Below are 20,262 nucleotides of genomic sequence, written 5' to 3' on the forward strand. Positions count from 1 at the left end.
GCTCCTTTGTCGTTCCTGCTTGACGGGCACTCGGTCCCCGAGGCCGGTTAGGTCAGTTGGTTAGAGCGTGGTGCTAATAACGCCAAGGTCGCGGGTTCGATCCCCGTACGGGCCAAAACAGCTTTTTCACGTTAACCCAGCAAGCGCCGTGGCCTCTGTCAGTCTTTTTGCGTGGACCTTGGATAAAAGCTCTTGCTGGAGAATGCGGGCATCGATCCCGCTACCTCTCGCATGCTAAGCGAGCGCTCTACCATTTGAGCTAAGTCCCCTTTTCCTTTGCTGCGCTCGTATAATTTGATGCCAAAGACATACCCGTCTCCAAAGCCCAGGGACTTCTTGGCTCACATGGTACAGGGCTAACGACACAGAGCATGGTCGGCGTACGCGCCAGCTGGCACGCGCAAGCGCAAGGCCTTGGACGATGGATAGCTCATCCGGACGAGGCGCAGCTGAATGCTTTAAAGGTCCATGGCTCAATCAAGATGCCTTAAAGTGCGGTCATAGGCAACGTCTCTGTGCCCTTCAGGGCTGCTTAAGTTGAAGTGATCTTACTGAGTGCGCTGTTCCATGTTGGGACCAGGAGGGGCGATGTAGCTCACCACCCTCTGAACTTCAGTTGCTACCACAGACAAGCCCATGCACAGCTTAGACTCAAGCTAAAAGTCCAGCAGCGTATGACACAGGCCATCAAGCCATTTTCATTAGTTTCGTGGGGAGCAGATCTGCCTTTCACGTGGGAAGTCGGTCTCCTCTGCCCTAACGAGGGGGGAGCTTCTGGACAAAGTCCATGCGGTCGGATTGGAAAACTGCCCTGCGATTGTGACTGCTGTCGGAGTAATGTGTTCAGCGCCTCGCTGGAAAATCAAAGAAAGGGCCACTGCGCCACGGGCAAAGTGGCTGATTTCGGTACGGCCAAGTCTCCAAGACGCAGGGTCCTGGCTCACGGTAAAGTGCAGGTGTATTTCACCATGTAAAGAATTGATCAGTACGTCAGTCCAAAGTCAAGCTGTACTGGTCCCATGTGGCCTGTGGAATCTCAAGGTGGCCTCAAGGAGTGTAACTGGTTTCTGTAGTGTAGTGGTTATCACGTTCGCCTAACACGCGAAAGGTCCCCGGTTCGAAACCGGGCAGAAACACGAGAGCTCCTCTTCTGCTTTTCACGGCCCGAGAGAAACATTTTTCTTGCATGTACATCGATCGTCGTCACTGGGAGCTCCTTTGTCGTTCCTGCTTGACGGGCGCTCGGTCCCCGAGGCCGGTTAGCTCAGTTGGTTAGAGCGTGGTGCTAATAACGCCAAGGTCGCGGGTTCGATCCCCGTACGGGCCAAAACAACTTTTTCACGTTAACCCAGCAAGCGCCGTGGCCTCTGTCAGTCTCTTTGCGTGGACCTTGGATAAAAGCTCTTGCTGGAGAATGCGGGCATCGATCCCGCTACCTCTCGCATGCTAAGCGAGCGCTCTACCATTTGAGCTAATTCCCCTTTTCCTTTGCTGCGCTCGTATCATTTGATGCCAAAGACATACCCGTCTCCAAAGCCCAGGGACTTCTTGGCTCACATGGTACAGGGCTAACGACACAGAGCATGGTCGGCGTACGCGCCAGCTGGCACGCGCAAGCGCAAGGCCTTGGACGATGGATAGCTCATCCGGACGAGGCGCAGCTGAATGCTTTAAAGGTCCATGGCTCAATCAAGATGCCTTAAAGTGCGGTCATAGGCAACGTCTCTGTGCCCTTCAGGGCTGCTTAAGTTGAAGTGATCTTACTGAGTGCGCTGTTCCATGTTGGGACCAGGAGGGGCGATGTAGCTCACCACCCGCTGAACTTCAGTTGCTACCACAGACAAGCCCATGCACAGCTTAGACTCAAGCTAAAAGTCCAGCAGCGTATGACACAGGCCATCAAGCCATTTTCATTAGTTTCGTGGGGAGCAGATCTGCCTTTCACGTGGGAAGTCGGTCTCCTCTGCCCTAACGAGGGGGGAGCTTCTGGACAAAGTCCATGCGGTCGGATTGGAAAACTGCCCTGCGATTGTGACTGCTGTCGGAGTAATGTGTTCAGCGCCTCGCTGGAAAATCAAAGAAAGGGCCACTGCGCCACGGGCAAAGTGGCTGATTTCGGTACGGCCAAGTCTCCAAGACGCAGGGTCCTGGCTCACGGTAAAGTGCAGGTGTATTTCACCATGTAAAGAATTGATCAGTACGTCAGTCCAAAGTCAAGCTGTACTGGTCCCATGTGGCCTGTGGAATCTCAAGGTGGCCTCGAGGAGTGTAGCTGGTTTCTGTAGTGTAGTGGTTATCACGTTCGCCTAACACGCGAAAGGTCCCCGGTTCGAAACCGGGCAGAAACACGAGAGCTCCTCTTCTGTTTTTCACGGCCCGAGAGAAACATTTTTCTTGCATGTACATCGATCGTCGTCACTGGGAGCTCCTTTGTCGTTCCTGCTTGACGGGCGCTCGGTCCCCGAGGCCGGTTAGCTCAGTTGGTTAGAGCGTGGTGCTAATAACGCCAAGGTCGCGGGTTCGATCCCCGTACGGGCCAAAACAGCTTTTTCACGTTAACCCAGCAAGCGCCGTGGCCTCTGTCAGTCTCTTTGCGTGGACCTTGGATAAAAGCTCTTGCTGGAGAATGCGGGCATCGATCCCGCTACCTCTCGCATGCTAAGCGAGCGCTCTACCATTTGAGCTAATTCCCCTTTTCCTTTGCTGCGCTCGTATCATTTGATGCCAAAGACATACCCGTCTCCAAAGCCCAGGGACTTCTTGGCTCACATGGTACAGGGCTAACGACACAGAGCATGGTCGGCGTACGCGCCAGCTGGCACGCGCAAGCGCAAGGCCTTGGACGATGGATAGCTCATCCGGACGAGGCGCAGCTGAATGCTTTAAAGGTCCATGGCTCAATCAAGATGCCTTAAAGTGCGGTCATAGGCAACGTCTCTGTGCCCTTCAGGGCTGCTTAAGTTGAAGTGATCTTACTGAGTGCGCTGTTCCATGTTGGGACCAGGAGGGGCGATGTAGCTCACCACCCTCTGAACTTCAGTTGCTACCACAGACAAGCCCATGCACAGCTTAGACTCAAGCTAAAAGTCCAGCAGCGTATGACACAGGCCATCAAGCCATTTTCATTAGTTTCGTGGGGAGCAGATCTGCCTTTCACGTGGGAAGTCGGTCTCCTCTGCCCTAACGAGGGGGGAGCTTCTGGACAAAGTCCATGCGGTCGGATTGGAAAACTGCCCTGCGATTGTGACTGCTGTCGGAGTAATGTGTTCAGCGCCTCGCTGGAAAATCAAAGAAAGGGCCACTGCGCCACGGGCAAAGTGGCTGATTTCGGTACGGCCAAGTCTCCAAGACGCAGGGTCCTGGCTCACGGTAAAGTGCAGGTGTATTTCACCATGTAAAGAATTGATCAGTACGTCAGTCCAAAGTCAAGCTGTACTGGTCCCATGTGGCCTGTGGAATCTCAAAGTGGCCTCGAGGAGTGTAGCTGGTTTCTGTAGTGTAGTGGTTATCACGTTCGCCTAACACGCGAAAGGTCCCCGGTTCGAAACCGGGCAGAAACACGAGAGCTCCTCTTCTGTTTTTCACGGCCCGAGAGAAACATTTTTCTTGCATGTACATCGATCGTCGTCACTGGGAGCTCCTTTGTCGTTCCTGCTTGACGGGCGCTTGGTCCCCGAGGCCGGTTAGCTCAGTTGGTTAGAGCGTGGTGCTAATAACGCCAAGGTCGCGGGTTCGATCCCCGTACGGGCCAAAACAGCTTTTTCACGTTAACCCAGCAAGCGCCGTGGCCTCTGTCAGTCTCTTTGCGTGGACCTTGGATAAAAGCTCTTGCTGGAGAATGCGGGCATCGATCCTGCTACCTCTCGCATGCTAAGCGAGCGCGCTACCATTTGAGCTAATTCCCCTTTTCCTTTGCTGCGCTCGTATCATTTGATGCCAAAGACATACCCGTCTCCAAAGCCCAGGGACTTCTTGGCTCACATGGTACAGGGCTAACGACACAGAGCATGGTCGGCGTACGCGCCAGCTGGCACGCGCAAGCGCAAGGCCTTGGACGATGGATAGCTCATCCGGACGAGGCGCAGCTGAATGCTTTAAAGGTCCATGGCTCAATCAAGATGCCTTAAAGTGCGGTCATAGGCAACGTCTCTGTGCCCTTCAGGGCTGCTTAAGTTGAAGTGATCTTACTGAGTGCGCTGTTCCATGTTGGGACCAGGAGGGGCGATGTAGCTCACCACCCTCTGAACTTCAGTTGCTACCACAGACAAGCCCATGCACAGCTTAGACTCAAGCTAAAAGTCCAGCAGCGTATGACACAGGCCATCAAGCCATTTTCATTAGTTTCGTGGGGAGCAGATCTGCCTTTCACGTGGGAAGTCGGTCTCCTCTGCCCTAACGAGGGGGGAGCTTCTGGACAAAGTCCATGCGGTCGGATTGGAAAACTGCCCTGCGATTGTGACTGCTGTCGGAGTAATGTGTTCAGCGCCTCGCTGGAAAATCAAAGAAAGGGCCACTGCGCCACGGGCAAAGTGGCTGATTTCGGTACGGCCAAGTCTCCAAGACGCAGGGTCCTGGCTCACGGTAAAGTGCAGGTGTATTTCACCATGTAAAGAATTGATCAGTACGTCAGTCCAAAGTCAAGCTGTACTGGTCCCATGTGGCCTGTGGAATCTCAAGGTGGCCTCAAGGAGTGTAGCTGGTTTCTGTAGTGTAGTGGTTATCACGTTCGCCTAACACGCGAAAGGTCCCCGGTTCGAAACCGGGCAGAAACACGAGAGCTCCTCTTCTGTTTTTCACGGCCCGAGAGAAACATTTTTCTTGCATGTACATCGATCGTCGTCACTGGGAGCTCCTTTGTCATTCCTGCTTGACGGGCACTCGGTCCCCGAGGCCGGTTAGGTCAGTTGGTTAGAGCGTGGTGCTAATAACGCCAAGGTCGCGGGTTCGATCCCCGTACGGGCCAAAACAGCTTTTTCACGTTAACCCAGCAAGCGCCGTGGCCTCTGTCAGTCTCTTTGCGTGGACCTTGGATAAAAGCTCTTGCTGGAGAATGCGGGCATCGATCCCACTACCTCTCGCATGCTAAGCGAGCGCTCTACCATTTGAGCTAAGTCCCCTTTTCCTTTGCTGCGCTCGTATCATTTGATGCCAAAGACATACCCGTCTCCAAAGCCCAGGGACTTCTTGGCTCACATGGTACAGGGCTAACGACACAGAGCATGGTCGGCGTACGCGCCAGCTGGCACGCGCAAGCGCAAGGCCTTGGACGATGGATAGCTCATCCGGACGAGGCGCAGCTGAATGCTTTAAAGGTCCATGGCTCAATCAAGATGCCTTAAAGTGCGGTCATAGGCAACGTCTCTGTGCCCTTCAGGGCTGCTTAAGTTGAAGTGATCTTACTGAGTGCGCTGTTCCATGTTGGGACCAGGAGGGGCGATGTAGCTCACCACCCTCTGAACTTCAGTTGCTACCACAGACAAGCCCATGCACAGCTTAGACTCAAGCTAAAAGTCCAGCAGCGTATGACACAGGCCATCAAGCCATTTTCATTAGTTTCGTGGGGAGCAGATCTGCCTTTCACGTGGGAAGTCGGTCTCCTCTGCCCTAACGAGGGGGGAGCTTCTGGACAAAGTCCATGCGGTCGGATTGGAAAACTGCCCTGCGATTGTGACTGCTATCGGAGTAATGTGTTCAGCGCCTCGCTGGAAAATCAAAGAAAGGGCCACTGCGCCACGGGCAAAGTGGCTGATTTCGGTACGGCCAAGTCTCCAAGACGCAGGGTCCTGGCTCACGGTAAAGTGCAGGTGTATTTCACCATGTAAAGAATTGATCAGTACGTCAGTCCAAAGTCAAGCTGTACTGGTCCCATGTGGCCTGTGGAATCTCAAGGTGGCCTCAAGGAGTGTAGCTGGTTTCTGTAGTGTAGTGGTTATCACGTTCGCCTAACACGCGAAAGGTCCCCGGTTCGAAACCGGGCAGAAACACGAGAGCTCCTCTTCTGTTTTTCACGGCCCGAGAGAAACATTTTTCTTGCATGTACATCGATCGTCGTCACTGGGAGCTCCTTTGTCGTTCCTGCTTGACGGGCGCTTGGTCTCCGAGGCCGGTTAGCTCAGTTGGTTAGAGCGTGGTGCTAATAACGCCAAGGTCGCGGGTTCGATCCCCGTACGGGCCAAAACAGCTTTTTCACGTTAACCCAGCAAGCGCCGTGGCCTCTGTCAGTCTCTTTGCGTGGACCTTGGATAAAAGCTCTTGCTGGAGAATGCGGGCATCGATCCTGCTACCTCTCGCATGCTAAGCGAGCGCGCTACCATTTGAGCTAATTCCCCTTTTCCTTTGCTGCGCTCGTATCATTTGATGCCAAAGACATACCCGTCTCCAAAGCCCAGGGACTTCTTGGCTCACATGGTACAGGGCTAACGACACAGAGCATGGTCGGCGTACGCGCCAGCTGGCACGCGCAAGCGCAAGGCCTTGGACGATGGATAGCTCATCCGGACGAGGCGCAGCTGAATGCTTTAAAGGTCCATGGCTCAATCAAGATGCCTTAAAGTGCGGTCATAGGCAACGTCTCTGTGCCCTTCAGGGCTGCTTAAGTTGAAGTGATCTTACTGAGTGCGCTGTTCCATGTTGGGACCAGGAGGGGCGATGTAGCTCACCACCCTCTGAACTTCAGTTGCTACCACAGACAAGCCCATGCACAGCTTAGACTCAAGCTAAAAGTCCAGCAGCGTATGACACAGGCCATCAAGCCATTTTCATTAGTTTCGTGGGGAGCAGATCTGCCTTTCACGTGGGAAGTCGGTCTCCTCTGCCCTAACGAGGGGGGAGCTTCTGGACAAAGTCCATGCGGTCGGATTGGAAAACTGCCCTGCGATTGTGACTGCTGTCGGAGTAATGTGTTCAGCGCCTCGCTGGAAAATCAAAGAAAGGGCCACTGCGCCACGGGCAAAGTGGCTGATTTCGGTACGGCCAAGTCTCCAAGACGCAGGGTCCTGGCTCACGGTAAAGTGCAGGTGTATTTCACCATGTAAAGAATTGATCAGTACGTCAGTCCAAAGTCAAGCTGTACTGGTCCCATGTGGCCTGTGGAATCTCAAGGTGGCCTCAAGGAGTGTAGCTGGTTTCTGTAGTGTAGTGGTTATCACGTTCGCCTGACACGCGAAAGGTCCCCGGTTCGAAACCGGGCAGAAACACGAGAGCTCCTCTTCTGTTTTTCACGGCCCGAGAGAAACATTTTTCTTGCATGTACATCGATCGTCGTCACTGGGAGCTCCTTTGTCGTTCCTGCTTGACGGGCACTCGGTCCCCGAGGCCGGTTAGGTCAGTTGGTTAGAGCGTGGTGCTAATAACGCCAAGGTCGCGGGTTCGATCCCCGTACGGGCCAAAACAGCTTTTTCACGTTAACCCAGCAAGCGCCGTGGCCTCTGTCAGTCTTTTTGCGTGGACCTTGGATAAAAGCTCTTGCTGGAGAATGCGGGCATCGATCCCGCTACCTCTCGCATGCTAAGCGAGCGCTCTACCATTTGAGCTAAGTCCCCTTTTCCTTTGCTGCGCTCGTATAATTTGATGCCAAAGACATACCCGTCTCCAAAGCCCAGGGACTTCTTGGCTCACATGGTACAGGGCTAACGACACAGAGCATGGTCGGCGTACGCGCCAGCTGGCACGCGCAAGCGCAAGGCCTTGGACGATGGATAGCTCATCCGGACGAGGCGCAGCTGAATGCTTTAAAGGTCCATGGCTCAATCAAGATGCCTTAAAGTGCGGTCATAGGCAACGTCTCTGTGCCCTTCAGGGCTGCTTAAGTTGAAGTGATCTTACTGAGTGCGCTGTTCCATGTTGGGACCAGGAGGGGCGATGTAGCTCACCACCCTCTGAACTTCAGTTGCTACCACAGACAAGCCCATGCACAGCTTAGACTCAAGCTAAAAGTCCAGCAGCGTATGACACAGGCCATCAAGCCATTTTCATTAGTTTCGTGGGGAGCAGATCTGCCTTTCACGTGGGAAGTCGGTCTCCTCTGCCCTAACGAGGGGGGAGCTTCTGGACAAAGTCCATGCGGTCGGATTGGAAAACTGCCCTGCGATTGTGACTGCTGTCGGAGTAATGTGTTCAGCGCCTCGCTGGAAAATCAAAGAAAGGGCCACTGCGCCACGGGCAAAGTGGCTGATTTCGGTACGGCCAAGTCTCCAAGACGCAGGGTCCTGGCTCACGGTAAAGTGCAGGTGTATTTCACCATGTAAAGAATTGATCAGTACGTCAGTCCAAAGTCAAGCTGTACTGGTCCCATGTGGCCTGTGGAATCTCAAGGTGGCCTCAAGGAGTGTAACTGGTTTCTGTAGTGTAGTGGTTATCACGTTCGCCTAACACGCGAAAGGTCCCCGGTTCGAAACCGGGCAGAAACACGAGAGCTCCTCTTCTGTTTTTCACGGCCCGAGAGAAACATTTTTCTTGCATGTACATCGATCGTCGTCACTGGGAGCTCCTTTGTCGTTCCTGCTTGACGGGCGCTTGGTCCCCGAGGCCGGTTAGCTCAGTTGGTTAGAGCGTGGTGCTAATAACGCCAAGGTCGCGGGTTCGATCCCCGTACGGGCCAAAACAGCTTTTTCACGTTAACCCAGCAAGCGCCGTGGCCTCTGTCAGTCTCTTTGCGTGGACCTTGGATAAAAGCTCTTGCTGGAGAATGCGGGCATCGATCCTGCTACCTCTCGCATGCTAAGCGAGCGCGCTACCATTTGAGCTAATTCCCCTTTTCCTTTGCTGCGCTCGTATCATTTGATGCCAAAGACATACCCGTCTCCAAAGCCCAGGGACTTCTTGGCTCACATGGTACAGGGCTAACGACACAGAGCATGGTCGGCGTACGCGCCAGCTGGCACGCGCAAGCGCAAGGCCTTGGACGATGGATAGCTCATCCGGACGAGGCGCAGCTGAATGCTTTAAAGGTCCATGGCTCAATCAAGATGCCTTAAAGTGCGGTCATAGGCAACGTCTCTGTGCCCTTCAGGGCTGCTTAAGTTGAAGTGATCTTACTGAGTGCGCTGTTCCATGTTGGGACCAGGAGGGGCGATGTAGCTCACCACCCTCTGAACTTCAGTTGCTACCACAGACAAGCCCATGCACAGCTTAGACTCAAGCTAAAAGTCCAGCAGCGTATGACACAGGCCATCAAGCCATTTTCATTAGTTTCGTGGGGAGCAGATCTGCCTTTCACGTGGGAAGTCGGTCTCCTCTGTCCTAACGAGGGGGGAGCTTCTGGACAAAGTCCATGCGGTCGGATTGGAAAACTGCCCTGCGATTGTGACTGCTGTCGGAGTAATGTGTTCAGCGCCTCGCTGGAAAATCAAAGAAAGGGCCACTGCGCCACGGGCAAAGTGGCTGATTTCGGTACGGCCAAGTCTCCAAGACGCAGGGTCCTGGCTCACGGTAAAGTGCAGGTGTATTTCACCATGTAAAGAATTGATCAGTACGTCAGTCCAAAGTCAAGCTGTACTGGTCCCATGTGGCCTGTGGAATCTCAAGGTGGCCTCGAGGAGTGTAGCTGGTTTCTGTAGTGTAGTGGTTATCACGTTCGCCTAACACGCGAAAGGTCCCCGGTTCGAAACCGGGCAGAAACACGAGAGCTCCTCTTCTGTTTTTCACGGCCCGAGAGAAACATTTTTCTTGCATGTACATCGATCGTCGTCACTGGGAGCTCCTTTGTCGTTCCTGCTTGACGGGCGCTCGGTCCCCGAGGCCGGTTAGCTCAGTTGGTTAGAGCGTGGTGCTAATAACGCCAAGGTCGCGGGTTCGATCCCCGTACGGGCCAAAACAGCTTTTTCACGTTAACCCAGCAAGCGCCGTGGCCTCTGTCAGTCTCTTTGCGTGGACCTTGGATAAAAGCTCTTGCTGGAGAATGCGGGCATCGATCCTGCTACCTCTCGCATGCTAAGCGAGCGCGCTACCATTTGAGCTAATTCCCCTTTTCCTTTGCTGCGCTCGTATCATTTGATGCCAAAGACATACCCGTCTCCAAAGCCCAGGGACTTCTTGGCTCACATGGTACAGGGCTAACGACACAGAGCATGGTCGGCGTACGCGCCAGCTGGCACGCGCAAGCGCAAGGCCTTGGACGATGGATAGCTCATCCGGACGAGGCGCAGCTGAATGCTTTAAAGGTCCATGGCTCAATCAAGATGCCTTAAAGTGCGGTCATAGGCAACGTCTCTGTGCCCTTCAGGGCTGCTTAAGTTGAAGTGATCTTACTGAGTGCGCTGTTCCATGTTGGGACCAGGAGGGGCGATGTAGCTCACCACCCTCTGAACTTCAGTTGCTACCACAGACAAGCCCATGCACAGCTTAGACTCAAGCTAAAAGTCCAGCAGCGTATGACACAGGCCATCAAGCCATTTTCATTAGTTTCGTGGGGAGCAGATCTGCCTTTCACGTGGGAAGTCGGTCTCCTCTGTCCTAACGAGGGGGGAGCTTCTGGACAAAGTCCATGCGGTCGGATTGGAAAACTGCCCTGCGATTGTGACTGCTGTCGGAGTAATGTGTTCAGCGCCTCGCTGGAAAATCAAAGAAAGGGCCACTGCGCCACGGGCAAAGTGGCTGATTTCGGTACGGCCAAGTCTCCAAGACGCAGGGTCCTGGCTCACGGTAAAGTGCAGGTGTATTTCACCATGTAAAGAATTGATCAGTACGTCAGTCCAAAGTCAAGCTGTACTGGTCCCATGTGGCCTGTGGAATCTCAAGGTGGCCTCGAGGAGTGTAGCTGGTTTCTGTAGTGTAGTGGTTATCACGTTCGCCTAACACGCGAAAGGTCCCCGGTTCGAAACCGGGCAGAAACACGAGAGCTCCTCTTCTGTTTTTCACGGCCCGAGAGAAACATTTTTCTTGCATGTACATCGATCGTCGTCACTGGGAGCTCCTTTGTCGTTCCTGCTTGACGGGCGCTCGGTCCCCGAGGCCGGTTAGCTCAGTTGGTTAGAGCGTGGTGCTAATAACGCCAAGGTCGCGGGTTCGATCCCCGTACGGGCCAAAACAGCTTTTTCACGTTAACCCAGCAAGCGCCGTGGCCTCTGTCAGTCTCTTTGCGTGGACCTTGGATAAAAGCTCTTGCTGGAGAATGCGGGCATCGATCCCGCTACCTCTCGCATGCTAAGCGAGCGCTCTACCATTTGAGCTAATTCCCCTTTTCCTTTGCTGCGCTCGTATCATTTGATGCCAAAGACATACCCGTCTCCAAAGCCCAGGGACTTCTTGGCTCACATGGTACAGGGCTAACGACACAGAGCATGGTCGGCGTACGCGCCAGCTGGCACGCGCAAGCGCAAGGCCTTGGACGATGGATAGCTCATCCGGACGAGGCGCAGCTGAATGCTTTAAAGGTCCATGGCTCAATCAAGATGCCTTAAAGTGCGGTCATAGGCAACGTCTCTGTGCCCTTCAGGGCTGCTTAAGTTGAAGTGATCTTACTGAGTGCGCTGTTCCATGTTGGGACCAGGAGGGGCGATGTAGCTCACCACCCTCTGAACTTCAGTTGCTACCACAGACAAGCCCATGCACAGCTTAGACTCAAGCTAAAAGTCCAGCAGCGTATGACACAGGCCATCAAGCCATTTTCATTAGTTTCGTGGGGAGCAGATCTGCCTTTCACGTGGGAAGTCGGTCTCCTCTGCTCTAACGAGGGGGGAGCTTCTGGACAAAGTCCATGCGGTCGGATTGGAAAACTGCCCTGCGATTGTGACTGCTGTCGGAGTAATGTGTTCAGCGCCTCGCTGGAAAATCAAAGAAAGGGCCACTGCGCCACGGGCAAAGTGGCTGATTTCGGTACGGCCAAGTCTCCAAGACGCAGGGTCCTGGCTCACGGTAAAGTGCAGGTGTATTTCACCATGTAAAGAATTGATCAGTACGTCAGTCCAAAGTCAAGCTGTACTGGTCCCATGTGGCCTGTGGAATCTCAAGGTGGCCTCGAGGAGTGTAGCTGGTTTCTGTAGTGTAGTGGTTATCACGTTCGCCTAACACGCGAAAGGTCCCCGGTTCGAAACCGGGCAGAAACACGAGAGCTCCTCTTCTGTTTTTCACGGCCCGAGAGAAACATTTTTCTTGCATGTACATCGATCGTCGTCACTGGGAGCTCCTTTGTCGTTCCTGCTTGACGGGCGCTCGGTCCCCGAGGCCGGTTAGCTCAGTTGGTTAGAGCGTGGTGCTAATAACGCCAAGGTCGCGGGTTCGATCCCCGTACGGGCCAAAACAGCTTTTTCACGTTAACCCAGCAAGCGCCGTGGCCTCTGTCAGTCTCTTTGCGTGGACCTTGGATAAAAGCTCTTGCTGGAGAATGCGGGCATCGATCCCGCTACCTCTCGCATGCTAAGCGAGCGCTCTACCATTTGAGCTAATTCCCCTTTTCCTTTGCTGCGCTCGTATCATTTGATGCCAAAGACATACCCGTCTCCAAAGCCCAGGGACTTCTTGGCTCACATGGTACAGGGCTAACGACACAGAGCATGGTCGGCGTACGCGCCAGCTGGCACGCGCAAGCGCAAGGCCTTGGACGATGGATAGCTCATCCGGACGAGGCGCAGCTGAATGCTTTAAAGGTCCATGGCTCAATCAAGATGCCTTAAAGTGCGGTCATAGGCAACGTCTCTGTGCCCTTCAGGGCTGCTTAAGTTGAAGTGATCTTACTGAGTGCGCTGTTCCATGTTGGGACCAGGAGGGGCGATGTAGCTCACCACCCTCTGAACTTCAGTTGCTACCACAGACAAGCCCATGCACAGCTTAGACTCAAGCTAAAAGTCCAGCAGCGTATGACACAGGCCATCAAGCCATTTTCATTAGTTTCGTGGGGAGCAGATCTGCCTTTCACGTGGGAAGTCGGTCTCCTCTGCTCTAACGAGGGGGGAGCTTCTGGACAAAGTCCATGCGGTCGGATTGGAAAACTGCCCTGCGATTGTGACTGCTGTCGGAGTAATGTGTTCAGCGCCTCGCTGGAAAATCAAAGAAAGGGCCACTGCGCCACGGGCAAAGTGGCTGATTTCGGTACGGCCAAGTCTCCAAGACGCAGGGTCCTGGCTCACGGTAAAGTGCAGGTGTATTTCACCATGTAAAGAATTGATCAGTACGTCAGTCCAAAGTCAAGCTGTACTGGTCCCATGTGGCCTGTGGAATCTCAAGGTGGCCTCGAGGAGTGTAGCTGGTTTCTGTAGTGTAGTGGTTATCACGTTCGCCTAACACGCGAAAGGTCCCCGGTTCGAAACCGGGCAGAAACACGAGAGCTCCTCTTCTGTTTTTCACGGCCCGAGAGAAACATTTTTCTTGCATGTACATCGATCGTCGTCACTGGGAGCTCCTTTGTCGTTCCTGCTTGACGGGCGCTCGGTCCCCGAGGCCGGTTAGGTCAGTTGGTTAGAGCGTGGTGCTAATAACGCCAAGGTCGCGGGTTCGATCCCCGTACGGGCCAAAACAGCTTTTTCACGTTAACCCAGCAAGCGCCGTGGCCTCTGTCAGTCTTTTTGCGTGGACCTTGGATAAAAGCTCTTGCTGGAGAATGCGGGCATCGATCCCGCTACCTCTCGCATGCTAAGCGAGCGCTCTACCATTTGAGCTAAGTCCCCTTTTCCTTTGCTGCGCTCGTATAATTTGATGCCAAAGACATACCCGTCTCCAAAGCCCAGGGACTTCTTGGCTCACATGGTACAGGGCTAACGACACAGAGCATGGTCGGCGTACGCGCCAGCTGGCACGCGCAAGCGCAAGGCCTTGGACGATGGATAGCTCATCCGGACGAGGCGCAGCTGAATGCTTTAAAGGTCCATGGCTCAATCAAGATGCCTTAAAGTGCGGTCATAGGCAACGTCTCTGTGCCCTTCAGGGCTGCTTAAGTTGAAGTGATCTTACTGAGTGCGCTGTTCCATGTTGGGACCAGGAGGGGCGATGTAGCTCACCACCCTCTGAACTTCAGTTGCTACCACAGACAAGCCCATGCACAGCTTAGACTCAAGCTAAAAGTCCAGCAGCGTATGACACAGGCCATCAAGCCATTTTCATTAGTTTCGTGGGGAGCAGATCTGCCTTTCACGTGGGAAGTCGGTCTCCTCTGCCCTAACGAGGGGGGAGCTTCTGGACAAAGTCCATGCGGTCGGATTGGAAAACTGCCCTGCGATTGTGACTGCTGTCGGAGTAATGTGTTCAGCGCCTCGCTGGAAAATCAAAGAAAGGGCCACTGCGCCACGGGCAAAGTGGCTGATTTCGGTACGGCCAAGTCTCCAAGACGCAGGGTCCTGGCTCACGGTAAAGTGCAGGTGTATTTCACCATGTAAAGAATTGATCAGTACGTCAGTCCAAAGTCAAGCTGTACTGGTCCCATGTGGCCTGTGGAATCTCAAGGTGGCCTCGAGGAGTGTAACTGGTTTCTGTAGTGTAGTGGTTATCACGTTCGCCTAACACGCGAAAGGTCCCCGGTTCGAAACCGGGCAGAAACACGAGAGCTCCTCTTCTGTTTTTCACGGCCCGAGAGAAACATTTTTCTTGCATGTACATCGATCGTCGTCACTGGGAGCTCCTTTGTCGTTCCTGCTTGACGGGCGCTTGGTCCCCGAGGCCGGTTAGCTCAGTTGGTTAGAGCGTGGTGCTAATAACGCCAAGGTCGCGGGTTCGATCCCCGTACGGGCCAAAACAGCTTTTTCACGTTAACCCAGCAAGCGCCGTGGCCTCTGTCAGTCTCTTTGCGTGGACCTTGGATAAAAGCTCTTGCTGGAGAATGCGGGCATCGATCCCGCTACCTCTCGCATGCTAAGCGAGCGCTCTACCATTTGAGCTAATTCCCCTTTTCCTTTGCTGCGCTCGTATCATTTGATGCCAAAGACATACCCGTCTCCAAAGCCCAGGGACTTCTTGGCTCACATGGTACAGGGCTAACGACACAGAGCATGGTCGGCGTACGCGCCAGCTGGCACGCGCAAGCGCAAGGCCTTGGACGATGGATAGCTCATCCGGACGAGGCGCAGCTGAATGCTTTAAAGGTCCATGGCTCAATCAAGATGCCTTAAAGTGCGGTCATAGGCAACGTCTCTGTGCCCTTCAGGGCTGCTTAAGTTGAAGTGATCTTACTGAGTGCGCTGTTCCATGTTGGGACCAGGAGGGGCGATGTAGCTCACCACCCTCTGAACTTCAGTTGCTACCACAGACAAGCCCATGCACAGCTTAGACTCAAGCTAAAAGTCCAGCAGCGTATGACACAGGCCATCAAGCCATTTTCATTAGTTTCGTGGGGAGCAGATCTGCCTTTCACGTGGGAAGTCGGTCTCCTCTGCTCTAACGAGGGGGGAGCTTCTGGACAAAGTCCATGCGGTCGGATTGGAAAACTGCCCTGCGATTGTGACTGCTGTCGGAGTAATGTGTTCAGCGCCTCGCTGGAAAATCAAAGAAAGGGCCACTGCGCCACGGGCAAAGTGGCTGATTTCGGTACGGCCAAGTCTCCAAGACGCAGGGTCCTGGCTCACGGTAAAGTGCAGGTGTATTTCACCATGTAAAGAATTGATCAGTACGTCAGTCCAAAGTCAAGCTGTACTGGTCCCATGTGGCCTGTGGAATCTCAAGGTGGCCTCGAGGAGTGTAGCTGGTTTCTGTAGTGTAGTGGTTATCACGTTCGCCTAACACGCGAAAGGTCCCCGGTTCGAAACCGGGCAGAAACACGAGAGCTCCTCTTCTGTTTTTCACGGCCCGAGAGAAACATTTTTCTTGCATGTACATCGATCGTCGTCACTGGGAGCTCCTTTGTCGTTCCTGCTTGACGGGCGCTCGGTCCCCGAGGCCGGTTAGCTCAGTTGGTTAGAGCGTGGTGCTAATAACGCCAAGGTCGCGGGTTCGATCCCCGTACGGGCCAAAACAGCTTTTTCACGTTAACCCAGCAAGCGCCGTGGCCTCTGTCAGTCTCTTTGCGTGGACCTTGGATAAAAGCTCTTGCTGGAGAATGCGGGCATCGATCCCGCTACCTCTCGCATGCTAAGCGAGCGCTCTACCATTTGAGCTAATTCCCCTTTTCCTTTGCTGCGCTCGTATCATTTGATGCCAAAGACATACCCGTCTCCAAAGCCCAGGGACTTCTTGGCTCACATGGTACAGGGCTAACGACACAGAGCATGGTCGGCGTACGCGCCAGCTGGCACGCGCAAGCGCAAGGCCTTGGACGATGGATAGCTCATCCGGACGAGGCGCAGCTGAATGCTTTAAAGGTCCATGGCTCAATCAAGATGCCTTAAAGTGCGGTCATAGGCAACGTCTCTGTGCCCTTCAGGGCTGCTTAAGTTGAAGTGATCTTACTGAGTGCGCTGTTCCATGTTGGGACCAGGAGGGGCGATGTAGCTCACCACCCTCTGAACTTCAGTTGCTACCACAGACAAGCCCATGCACAGCTTAGACTCAAGCTAAAAGTCCAGCAGCGTATGACACAGGCCATCAAGCCATTTTCATTAGTTTCGTGGGGAGCAGATCTGCCTTTCACGTGGGAAGTCGGTCTCCTCTGCTCTAACGAGGGGGGAGCTTCTGGACAAAGTCCATGCGGTCGGATTGGAAAACTGCCCTGCGATTGTGACTGCTGTCGGAGTAATGTGTTCAGCGCCTCGCTGGAAAATCAAAGAAAGGGCCACTGCGCCACGGGCAAAGTGGCTGATTTCGGTACGGCCAAGTCTCCAAGACGCAGGGTCCTGGCTCACGGTAAAGTGCAGGTGTATTTCACCATGTAAAGAATTGATCAGTACGTCAGTCCAAAGTCAAGCTGTACTGGTCCCATGTGGCCTGTGGAATCTCAAGGTGGCCTCGAGGAGTGTAGCTGGTTTCTGTAGTGTAGTGGTTATCACGTTCGCCTAACACGCGAAAGGTCCCCGGTTCGAAACCGGGCAGAAACACGAGAGCTCCTCTTCTGTTTTTCACGGCCCGAGAGAAACATTTTTCTTGCATGTACATCGATCGTCGTCACTGGGAGCTCCTTTGTCGTTCCTGCTTGACGGGCGCTCGGTCCCCGAGGCCGGTTAGCTCAGTTGGTTAGAGCGTGGTGCTAATAACGCCAAGGTCGCGGGTTCGATCCCCGTACGGGCCAAAACAGCTTTTTCACGTTAACCCAGCAAGCGCCGTGGCCTCTGTCAGTCTCTTTGCGTGGACCTTGGATAAAAGCTCTTGCTGGAGAATGCGGGCATCGATCCCGCTACCTCTCGCATGCTAAGCGAGCGCTCTACCATTTGAGCTAATTCCCCTTTTCCTTTGCTGCGCTCGTATCATTTGATGCCAAAGACATACCCGTCTCCAAAGCCCAGGGACTTCTTGGCTCACATGGTACAGGGCTAACGACACAGAGCATGGTCGGCGTACGCGCCAGCTGGCACGCGCAAGCGCAAGGCCTTGGACGATGGATAGCTCATCCGGACGAGGCGCAGCTGAATGCTTTAAAGGTCCATGGCTCAATCAAGATGCCTTAAAGTGCGGTCATAGGCAACGTCTCTGTGCCCTTCAGGGCTGCTTAAGTTGAAGTGATCTTACTGAGTGCGCTGTTCCATGTTGGGACCAGGAGGGGCGATGTAGCTCACCACCCTCTGAACTTCAGTTGCTACCACAGACAAGCCCATGCACAGCTTAGACTCAAGCTAAAAGTCCAGCAGCGTATGACACAGGCCATCAAGCCATTTTCATTAGTTTCGTGGGGAGCAGATCTGCCTTTCACGTGGGAAGTCGGTCTCCTCTGCTCTAACGAGGGGGGAGCTTCTGGACAAAGTCCATGCGGTCGGATTGGAAAACTGCCCTGCGATTGTGACTGCTGTCGGAGTAATGTGTTCAGCGCCTCGCTGGAAAATCAAAGAAAGGGCCACTGCGCCACGGGCAAAGTGGCTGATTTCGGTACGGCCAAGTCTCCAAGACGCAGGGTCCTGGCTCACGGTAAAGTGCAGGTGTATTTCACCATGTAAAGAATTGATCAGTACGTCAGTCCAAAGTCAAGCTGTACTGGTCCCATGTGGCCTGTGGAATCTCAAGGTGGCCTCGAGGAGTGTAGCTGGTTTCTGTAGTGTAGTGGTTATCACGTTCGCCTAACACGCGAAAGGTCCCCGGTTCGAAACCGGGCAGAAACACGAGAGCTCCTCTTCTGTTTTTCACGGCCCGAGAGAAACATTTTTCTTGCATGTACATCGATCGTCGTCACTGGGAGCTCCTTTGTCGTTCCTGCTTGACGGGCACTCGGTCCCCGAGGCCGGTTAGCTCAGTTGGTTAGAGCGTGGTGCTAATAACGCCAAGGTCGCAGGTTCGATCCCCGTACGGGCCAAAACAGCTTTTTCACGTTAACCCAGCAAGCGCCGTGGCCTCTGTCAGTCTCTTTGCGTGGACCTTGGATAAAAGCTCTTGCTGGAGAATGCGGGCATCGATCCCGCTACCTCTCGCATGCTAAGCGAGCGCTCTACCATTTGAGCTAATTCCCCTTTTCCTTTGCTGCGCTCGTATCATTTGATGCCAAAGACATACCCGTCTCCAAAGCCCAGGGACTTCTTGGCTCACATGGTACAGGGCTAACGACACAGAGCATGGTCGGCGTACGCGCCAGCTGGCACGCGCCAGCTGGCACGCGCAAGCGCAAGGCCTTGGACGATGGATAGCTCATCCGGACGAGGCGCAGCTGAATGCTTTAAAGGTCCATGGCTCAATCAAGATGCCTTAAAGTGCGGTCATAGGCAACGTCTCTGTGCCCTTCAGGGCTGCTTAAGTTGAAGTGATCTTACTGAGTGCGCTGTTCCATGTTGGGACCAGGAGGGGCGATGTAGCTCACCACCCTCTGAACTTCAGTTGCTACCACAGACAAGCCCATGCACAGCTTAGACTCAAGCTAAAAGTCCAGCAGCGTATGACACAGGCCATCAAGCCATTTTCATTAGTTTCGTGGGGAGCAGATCTGCCTTTCACGTGGGAAGTCGGTCTCCTCTGCTCTAACGAGGGGGGAGCTTCTGGACAAAGTCCATGCGGTCGGATTGGAAAACTGCCCTGCGATTGTGACTGCTGTCGGAGTAATGTGTTCAGCGCCTCGCTGGAAAATCAAAGAAAGGGCCACTGCGCCACGGGCAAAGTGGCTGATTTCGGTACGGCCAAGTCTCCAAGACGCAGGGTCCTGGCTCACGGTAAAGTGCAGGTGTATTTCACCATGTAAAGAATTGATCAGTACGTCAGTCCAAAGTCAAGCTGTACTGGTCCCATGTGGCCTGTGGAATCTCAAGGTGGCCTTGAGGAGTGTAGCTGGTTTCTGTAGTGTAGTGGTTATCACGTTCGCCTAACACGCGAAAGGTCCCCGGTTCGAAACCGGGCAGAAACACGAGAGCTCCTCTTCTGTTTTTCACGGCCCGAGAGAAACATTTTTCTTGCATGTACATCGATCGTCGTCACTGGGAGCTCCTTTGTCGTTCCTGCTTGACGGGCGCTCGGTCCCCGAGGCCGGTTAGCTCAGTTGGTTAGAGCGTGGTGCTAATAACGCCAAGGTCGCGGGTTCGATCCCCGTACGGGCCAAAACATCTTTTTCACGTTAACCCAGCAAGCGCCGTGGCCTCTGTCAGTCTCTTTGCGTGGACCTTGGATAAAAGCTCTTGCTGGAGAATGCGGGCATCGATCCCGCTACCTCTCGCATGCTAAGCGAGCGCTCTACCATTTGAGCTAATTCCCCTTTTCCTTTGCTGCGCTCGTATCATTTGATGCCAAAGACATACCCGTCTCCAAAGCCCAGGGACTTCTTGGCTCACATGGTACAGGGCTAACGACACAGAGCATGGTCGGCGTACGCGCCAGCTGGCACGCGCAAGCGCAAGGCCTTGGACGATGGATAGCTCATCCGGACGAGGCGCAGCTGAATGCTTTAAAGGTCCATGGCTCAATCAAGATGCCTTAAAGTGCGGTCATAGGCAACGTCTCTGTGCCCTTCAGGGCTGCTTAAGTTGAAGTGATCTTACTGAGTGCGCTGTTCCATGTTGGGACCAGGAGGGGCGATGTAGCTCACCACCCTCTGAACTTCAGTTGCTACCACAGACAAGCCCATGCACAGCTTAGACTCAAGCTAAAAGTCCAGCAGCGTATGACACAGGCCATCAAGCCATTTTCATTAGTTTCGTGGGGAGCAGATCTGCCTTTCACGTGGGAAGTCGGTCTCCTCTGCCCTAACGAGGGGGGAGCTTCTGGACAAAGTCCATGCGGTCGGATTGGAAAACTGCCCTGCGATTGTGACTGCTGTCGGAGTAATGTGTTCAGCGCCTCGCT

General features: G+C 53.9%; 34 non-coding genes across 34 annotated transcripts; 25 read left to right on the forward strand and 9 right to left on the reverse strand.

Annotated features, from left to right (window-relative positions):
- Window positions 1–1,063: 1,063 nt before the first annotated feature.
- On the forward strand, window positions 1,064–1,136 carry trnav-aac (transfer RNA valine (anticodon AAC)). The gene has a single exon. It is a non-coding gene; the product is annotated as a tRNA-Val (tRNA).
- Window positions 1,137–1,408: 272 nt separating this feature from the next.
- On the reverse strand, window positions 1,409–1,481 carry trnaa-agc (transfer RNA alanine (anticodon AGC)). The gene has a single exon. It is a non-coding gene; the product is annotated as a tRNA-Ala (tRNA).
- Window positions 1,482–2,275: 794 nt separating this feature from the next.
- trnav-aac (transfer RNA valine (anticodon AAC)) lies at window positions 2,276–2,348 on the forward strand. The gene has a single exon. It is a non-coding gene; the product is annotated as a tRNA-Val (tRNA).
- A 272-nt stretch (window positions 2,349–2,620) lies between these two features.
- Window positions 2,621–2,693, reverse strand: trnaa-agc (transfer RNA alanine (anticodon AGC)). The gene has a single exon. It is a non-coding gene; the product is annotated as a tRNA-Ala (tRNA).
- Window positions 2,694–3,487: 794 nt separating this feature from the next.
- On the forward strand, window positions 3,488–3,560 carry trnav-aac (transfer RNA valine (anticodon AAC)). The gene has a single exon. It is a non-coding gene; the product is annotated as a tRNA-Val (tRNA).
- A 1,139-nt stretch (window positions 3,561–4,699) lies between these two features.
- Window positions 4,700–4,772, forward strand: trnav-aac (transfer RNA valine (anticodon AAC)). The gene has a single exon. It is a non-coding gene; the product is annotated as a tRNA-Val (tRNA).
- Window positions 4,773–5,911: 1,139 nt separating this feature from the next.
- Window positions 5,912–5,984, forward strand: trnav-aac (transfer RNA valine (anticodon AAC)). Its single transcript has one exon. It is a non-coding gene; the product is annotated as a tRNA-Val (tRNA).
- Window positions 5,985–6,101: 117 nt separating this feature from the next.
- Window positions 6,102–6,175, forward strand: trnai-aau (transfer RNA isoleucine (anticodon AAU)). The gene has a single exon. It is a non-coding gene; the product is annotated as a tRNA-Ile (tRNA).
- Window positions 6,176–7,123: 948 nt separating this feature from the next.
- trnav-gac (transfer RNA valine (anticodon GAC)) lies at window positions 7,124–7,196 on the forward strand. The gene has a single exon. It is a non-coding gene; the product is annotated as a tRNA-Val (tRNA).
- A 1,139-nt stretch (window positions 7,197–8,335) lies between these two features.
- Window positions 8,336–8,408, forward strand: trnav-aac (transfer RNA valine (anticodon AAC)). The gene has a single exon. It is a non-coding gene; the product is annotated as a tRNA-Val (tRNA).
- A 117-nt stretch (window positions 8,409–8,525) lies between these two features.
- Window positions 8,526–8,599, forward strand: trnai-aau (transfer RNA isoleucine (anticodon AAU)). The gene has a single exon. It is a non-coding gene; the product is annotated as a tRNA-Ile (tRNA).
- Window positions 8,600–9,547: 948 nt separating this feature from the next.
- trnav-aac (transfer RNA valine (anticodon AAC)) lies at window positions 9,548–9,620 on the forward strand. Its single transcript has one exon. It is a non-coding gene; the product is annotated as a tRNA-Val (tRNA).
- A 117-nt stretch (window positions 9,621–9,737) lies between these two features.
- Window positions 9,738–9,811, forward strand: trnai-aau (transfer RNA isoleucine (anticodon AAU)). The gene has a single exon. It is a non-coding gene; the product is annotated as a tRNA-Ile (tRNA).
- A 948-nt stretch (window positions 9,812–10,759) lies between these two features.
- trnav-aac (transfer RNA valine (anticodon AAC)) lies at window positions 10,760–10,832 on the forward strand. Its single transcript has one exon. It is a non-coding gene; the product is annotated as a tRNA-Val (tRNA).
- Window positions 10,833–10,949: 117 nt separating this feature from the next.
- Window positions 10,950–11,023, forward strand: trnai-aau (transfer RNA isoleucine (anticodon AAU)). Its single transcript has one exon. It is a non-coding gene; the product is annotated as a tRNA-Ile (tRNA).
- Window positions 11,024–11,104: 81 nt separating this feature from the next.
- Window positions 11,105–11,177, reverse strand: trnaa-agc (transfer RNA alanine (anticodon AGC)). The gene has a single exon. It is a non-coding gene; the product is annotated as a tRNA-Ala (tRNA).
- Window positions 11,178–11,971: 794 nt separating this feature from the next.
- trnav-aac (transfer RNA valine (anticodon AAC)) lies at window positions 11,972–12,044 on the forward strand. The gene has a single exon. It is a non-coding gene; the product is annotated as a tRNA-Val (tRNA).
- Window positions 12,045–12,161: 117 nt separating this feature from the next.
- trnai-aau (transfer RNA isoleucine (anticodon AAU)) lies at window positions 12,162–12,235 on the forward strand. The gene has a single exon. It is a non-coding gene; the product is annotated as a tRNA-Ile (tRNA).
- An 81-nt stretch (window positions 12,236–12,316) lies between these two features.
- Window positions 12,317–12,389, reverse strand: trnaa-agc (transfer RNA alanine (anticodon AGC)). Its single transcript has one exon. It is a non-coding gene; the product is annotated as a tRNA-Ala (tRNA).
- A 794-nt stretch (window positions 12,390–13,183) lies between these two features.
- On the forward strand, window positions 13,184–13,256 carry trnav-aac (transfer RNA valine (anticodon AAC)). The gene has a single exon. It is a non-coding gene; the product is annotated as a tRNA-Val (tRNA).
- Window positions 13,257–14,395: 1,139 nt separating this feature from the next.
- trnav-aac (transfer RNA valine (anticodon AAC)) lies at window positions 14,396–14,468 on the forward strand. The gene has a single exon. It is a non-coding gene; the product is annotated as a tRNA-Val (tRNA).
- Window positions 14,469–14,585: 117 nt separating this feature from the next.
- Window positions 14,586–14,659, forward strand: trnai-aau (transfer RNA isoleucine (anticodon AAU)). Its single transcript has one exon. It is a non-coding gene; the product is annotated as a tRNA-Ile (tRNA).
- An 81-nt stretch (window positions 14,660–14,740) lies between these two features.
- trnaa-agc (transfer RNA alanine (anticodon AGC)) lies at window positions 14,741–14,813 on the reverse strand. The gene has a single exon. It is a non-coding gene; the product is annotated as a tRNA-Ala (tRNA).
- A 794-nt stretch (window positions 14,814–15,607) lies between these two features.
- Window positions 15,608–15,680, forward strand: trnav-aac (transfer RNA valine (anticodon AAC)). Its single transcript has one exon. It is a non-coding gene; the product is annotated as a tRNA-Val (tRNA).
- A 117-nt stretch (window positions 15,681–15,797) lies between these two features.
- trnai-aau (transfer RNA isoleucine (anticodon AAU)) lies at window positions 15,798–15,871 on the forward strand. Its single transcript has one exon. It is a non-coding gene; the product is annotated as a tRNA-Ile (tRNA).
- An 81-nt stretch (window positions 15,872–15,952) lies between these two features.
- Window positions 15,953–16,025, reverse strand: trnaa-agc (transfer RNA alanine (anticodon AGC)). The gene has a single exon. It is a non-coding gene; the product is annotated as a tRNA-Ala (tRNA).
- A 794-nt stretch (window positions 16,026–16,819) lies between these two features.
- Window positions 16,820–16,892, forward strand: trnav-aac (transfer RNA valine (anticodon AAC)). Its single transcript has one exon. It is a non-coding gene; the product is annotated as a tRNA-Val (tRNA).
- A 117-nt stretch (window positions 16,893–17,009) lies between these two features.
- Window positions 17,010–17,083, forward strand: trnai-aau (transfer RNA isoleucine (anticodon AAU)). Its single transcript has one exon. It is a non-coding gene; the product is annotated as a tRNA-Ile (tRNA).
- Window positions 17,084–17,164: 81 nt separating this feature from the next.
- On the reverse strand, window positions 17,165–17,237 carry trnaa-agc (transfer RNA alanine (anticodon AGC)). Its single transcript has one exon. It is a non-coding gene; the product is annotated as a tRNA-Ala (tRNA).
- Window positions 17,238–18,031: 794 nt separating this feature from the next.
- Window positions 18,032–18,104, forward strand: trnav-aac (transfer RNA valine (anticodon AAC)). The gene has a single exon. It is a non-coding gene; the product is annotated as a tRNA-Val (tRNA).
- A 272-nt stretch (window positions 18,105–18,376) lies between these two features.
- On the reverse strand, window positions 18,377–18,449 carry trnaa-agc (transfer RNA alanine (anticodon AGC)). Its single transcript has one exon. It is a non-coding gene; the product is annotated as a tRNA-Ala (tRNA).
- Window positions 18,450–19,257: 808 nt separating this feature from the next.
- Window positions 19,258–19,330, forward strand: trnav-aac (transfer RNA valine (anticodon AAC)). Its single transcript has one exon. It is a non-coding gene; the product is annotated as a tRNA-Val (tRNA).
- Window positions 19,331–19,447: 117 nt separating this feature from the next.
- Window positions 19,448–19,521, forward strand: trnai-aau (transfer RNA isoleucine (anticodon AAU)). Its single transcript has one exon. It is a non-coding gene; the product is annotated as a tRNA-Ile (tRNA).
- Window positions 19,522–19,602: 81 nt separating this feature from the next.
- trnaa-agc (transfer RNA alanine (anticodon AGC)) lies at window positions 19,603–19,675 on the reverse strand. Its single transcript has one exon. It is a non-coding gene; the product is annotated as a tRNA-Ala (tRNA).
- Window positions 19,676–20,262: the final 587 nt, after the last annotated feature.

Source organism: Hoplias malabaricus, chromosome 15, assembly GCF_029633855.1.
Source record: "Hoplias malabaricus isolate fHopMal1 chromosome 15, fHopMal1.hap1, whole genome shotgun sequence".
Classification (NCBI taxonomy): Eukaryota; Metazoa; Chordata; class Actinopteri; order Characiformes; family Erythrinidae; genus Hoplias; species Hoplias malabaricus.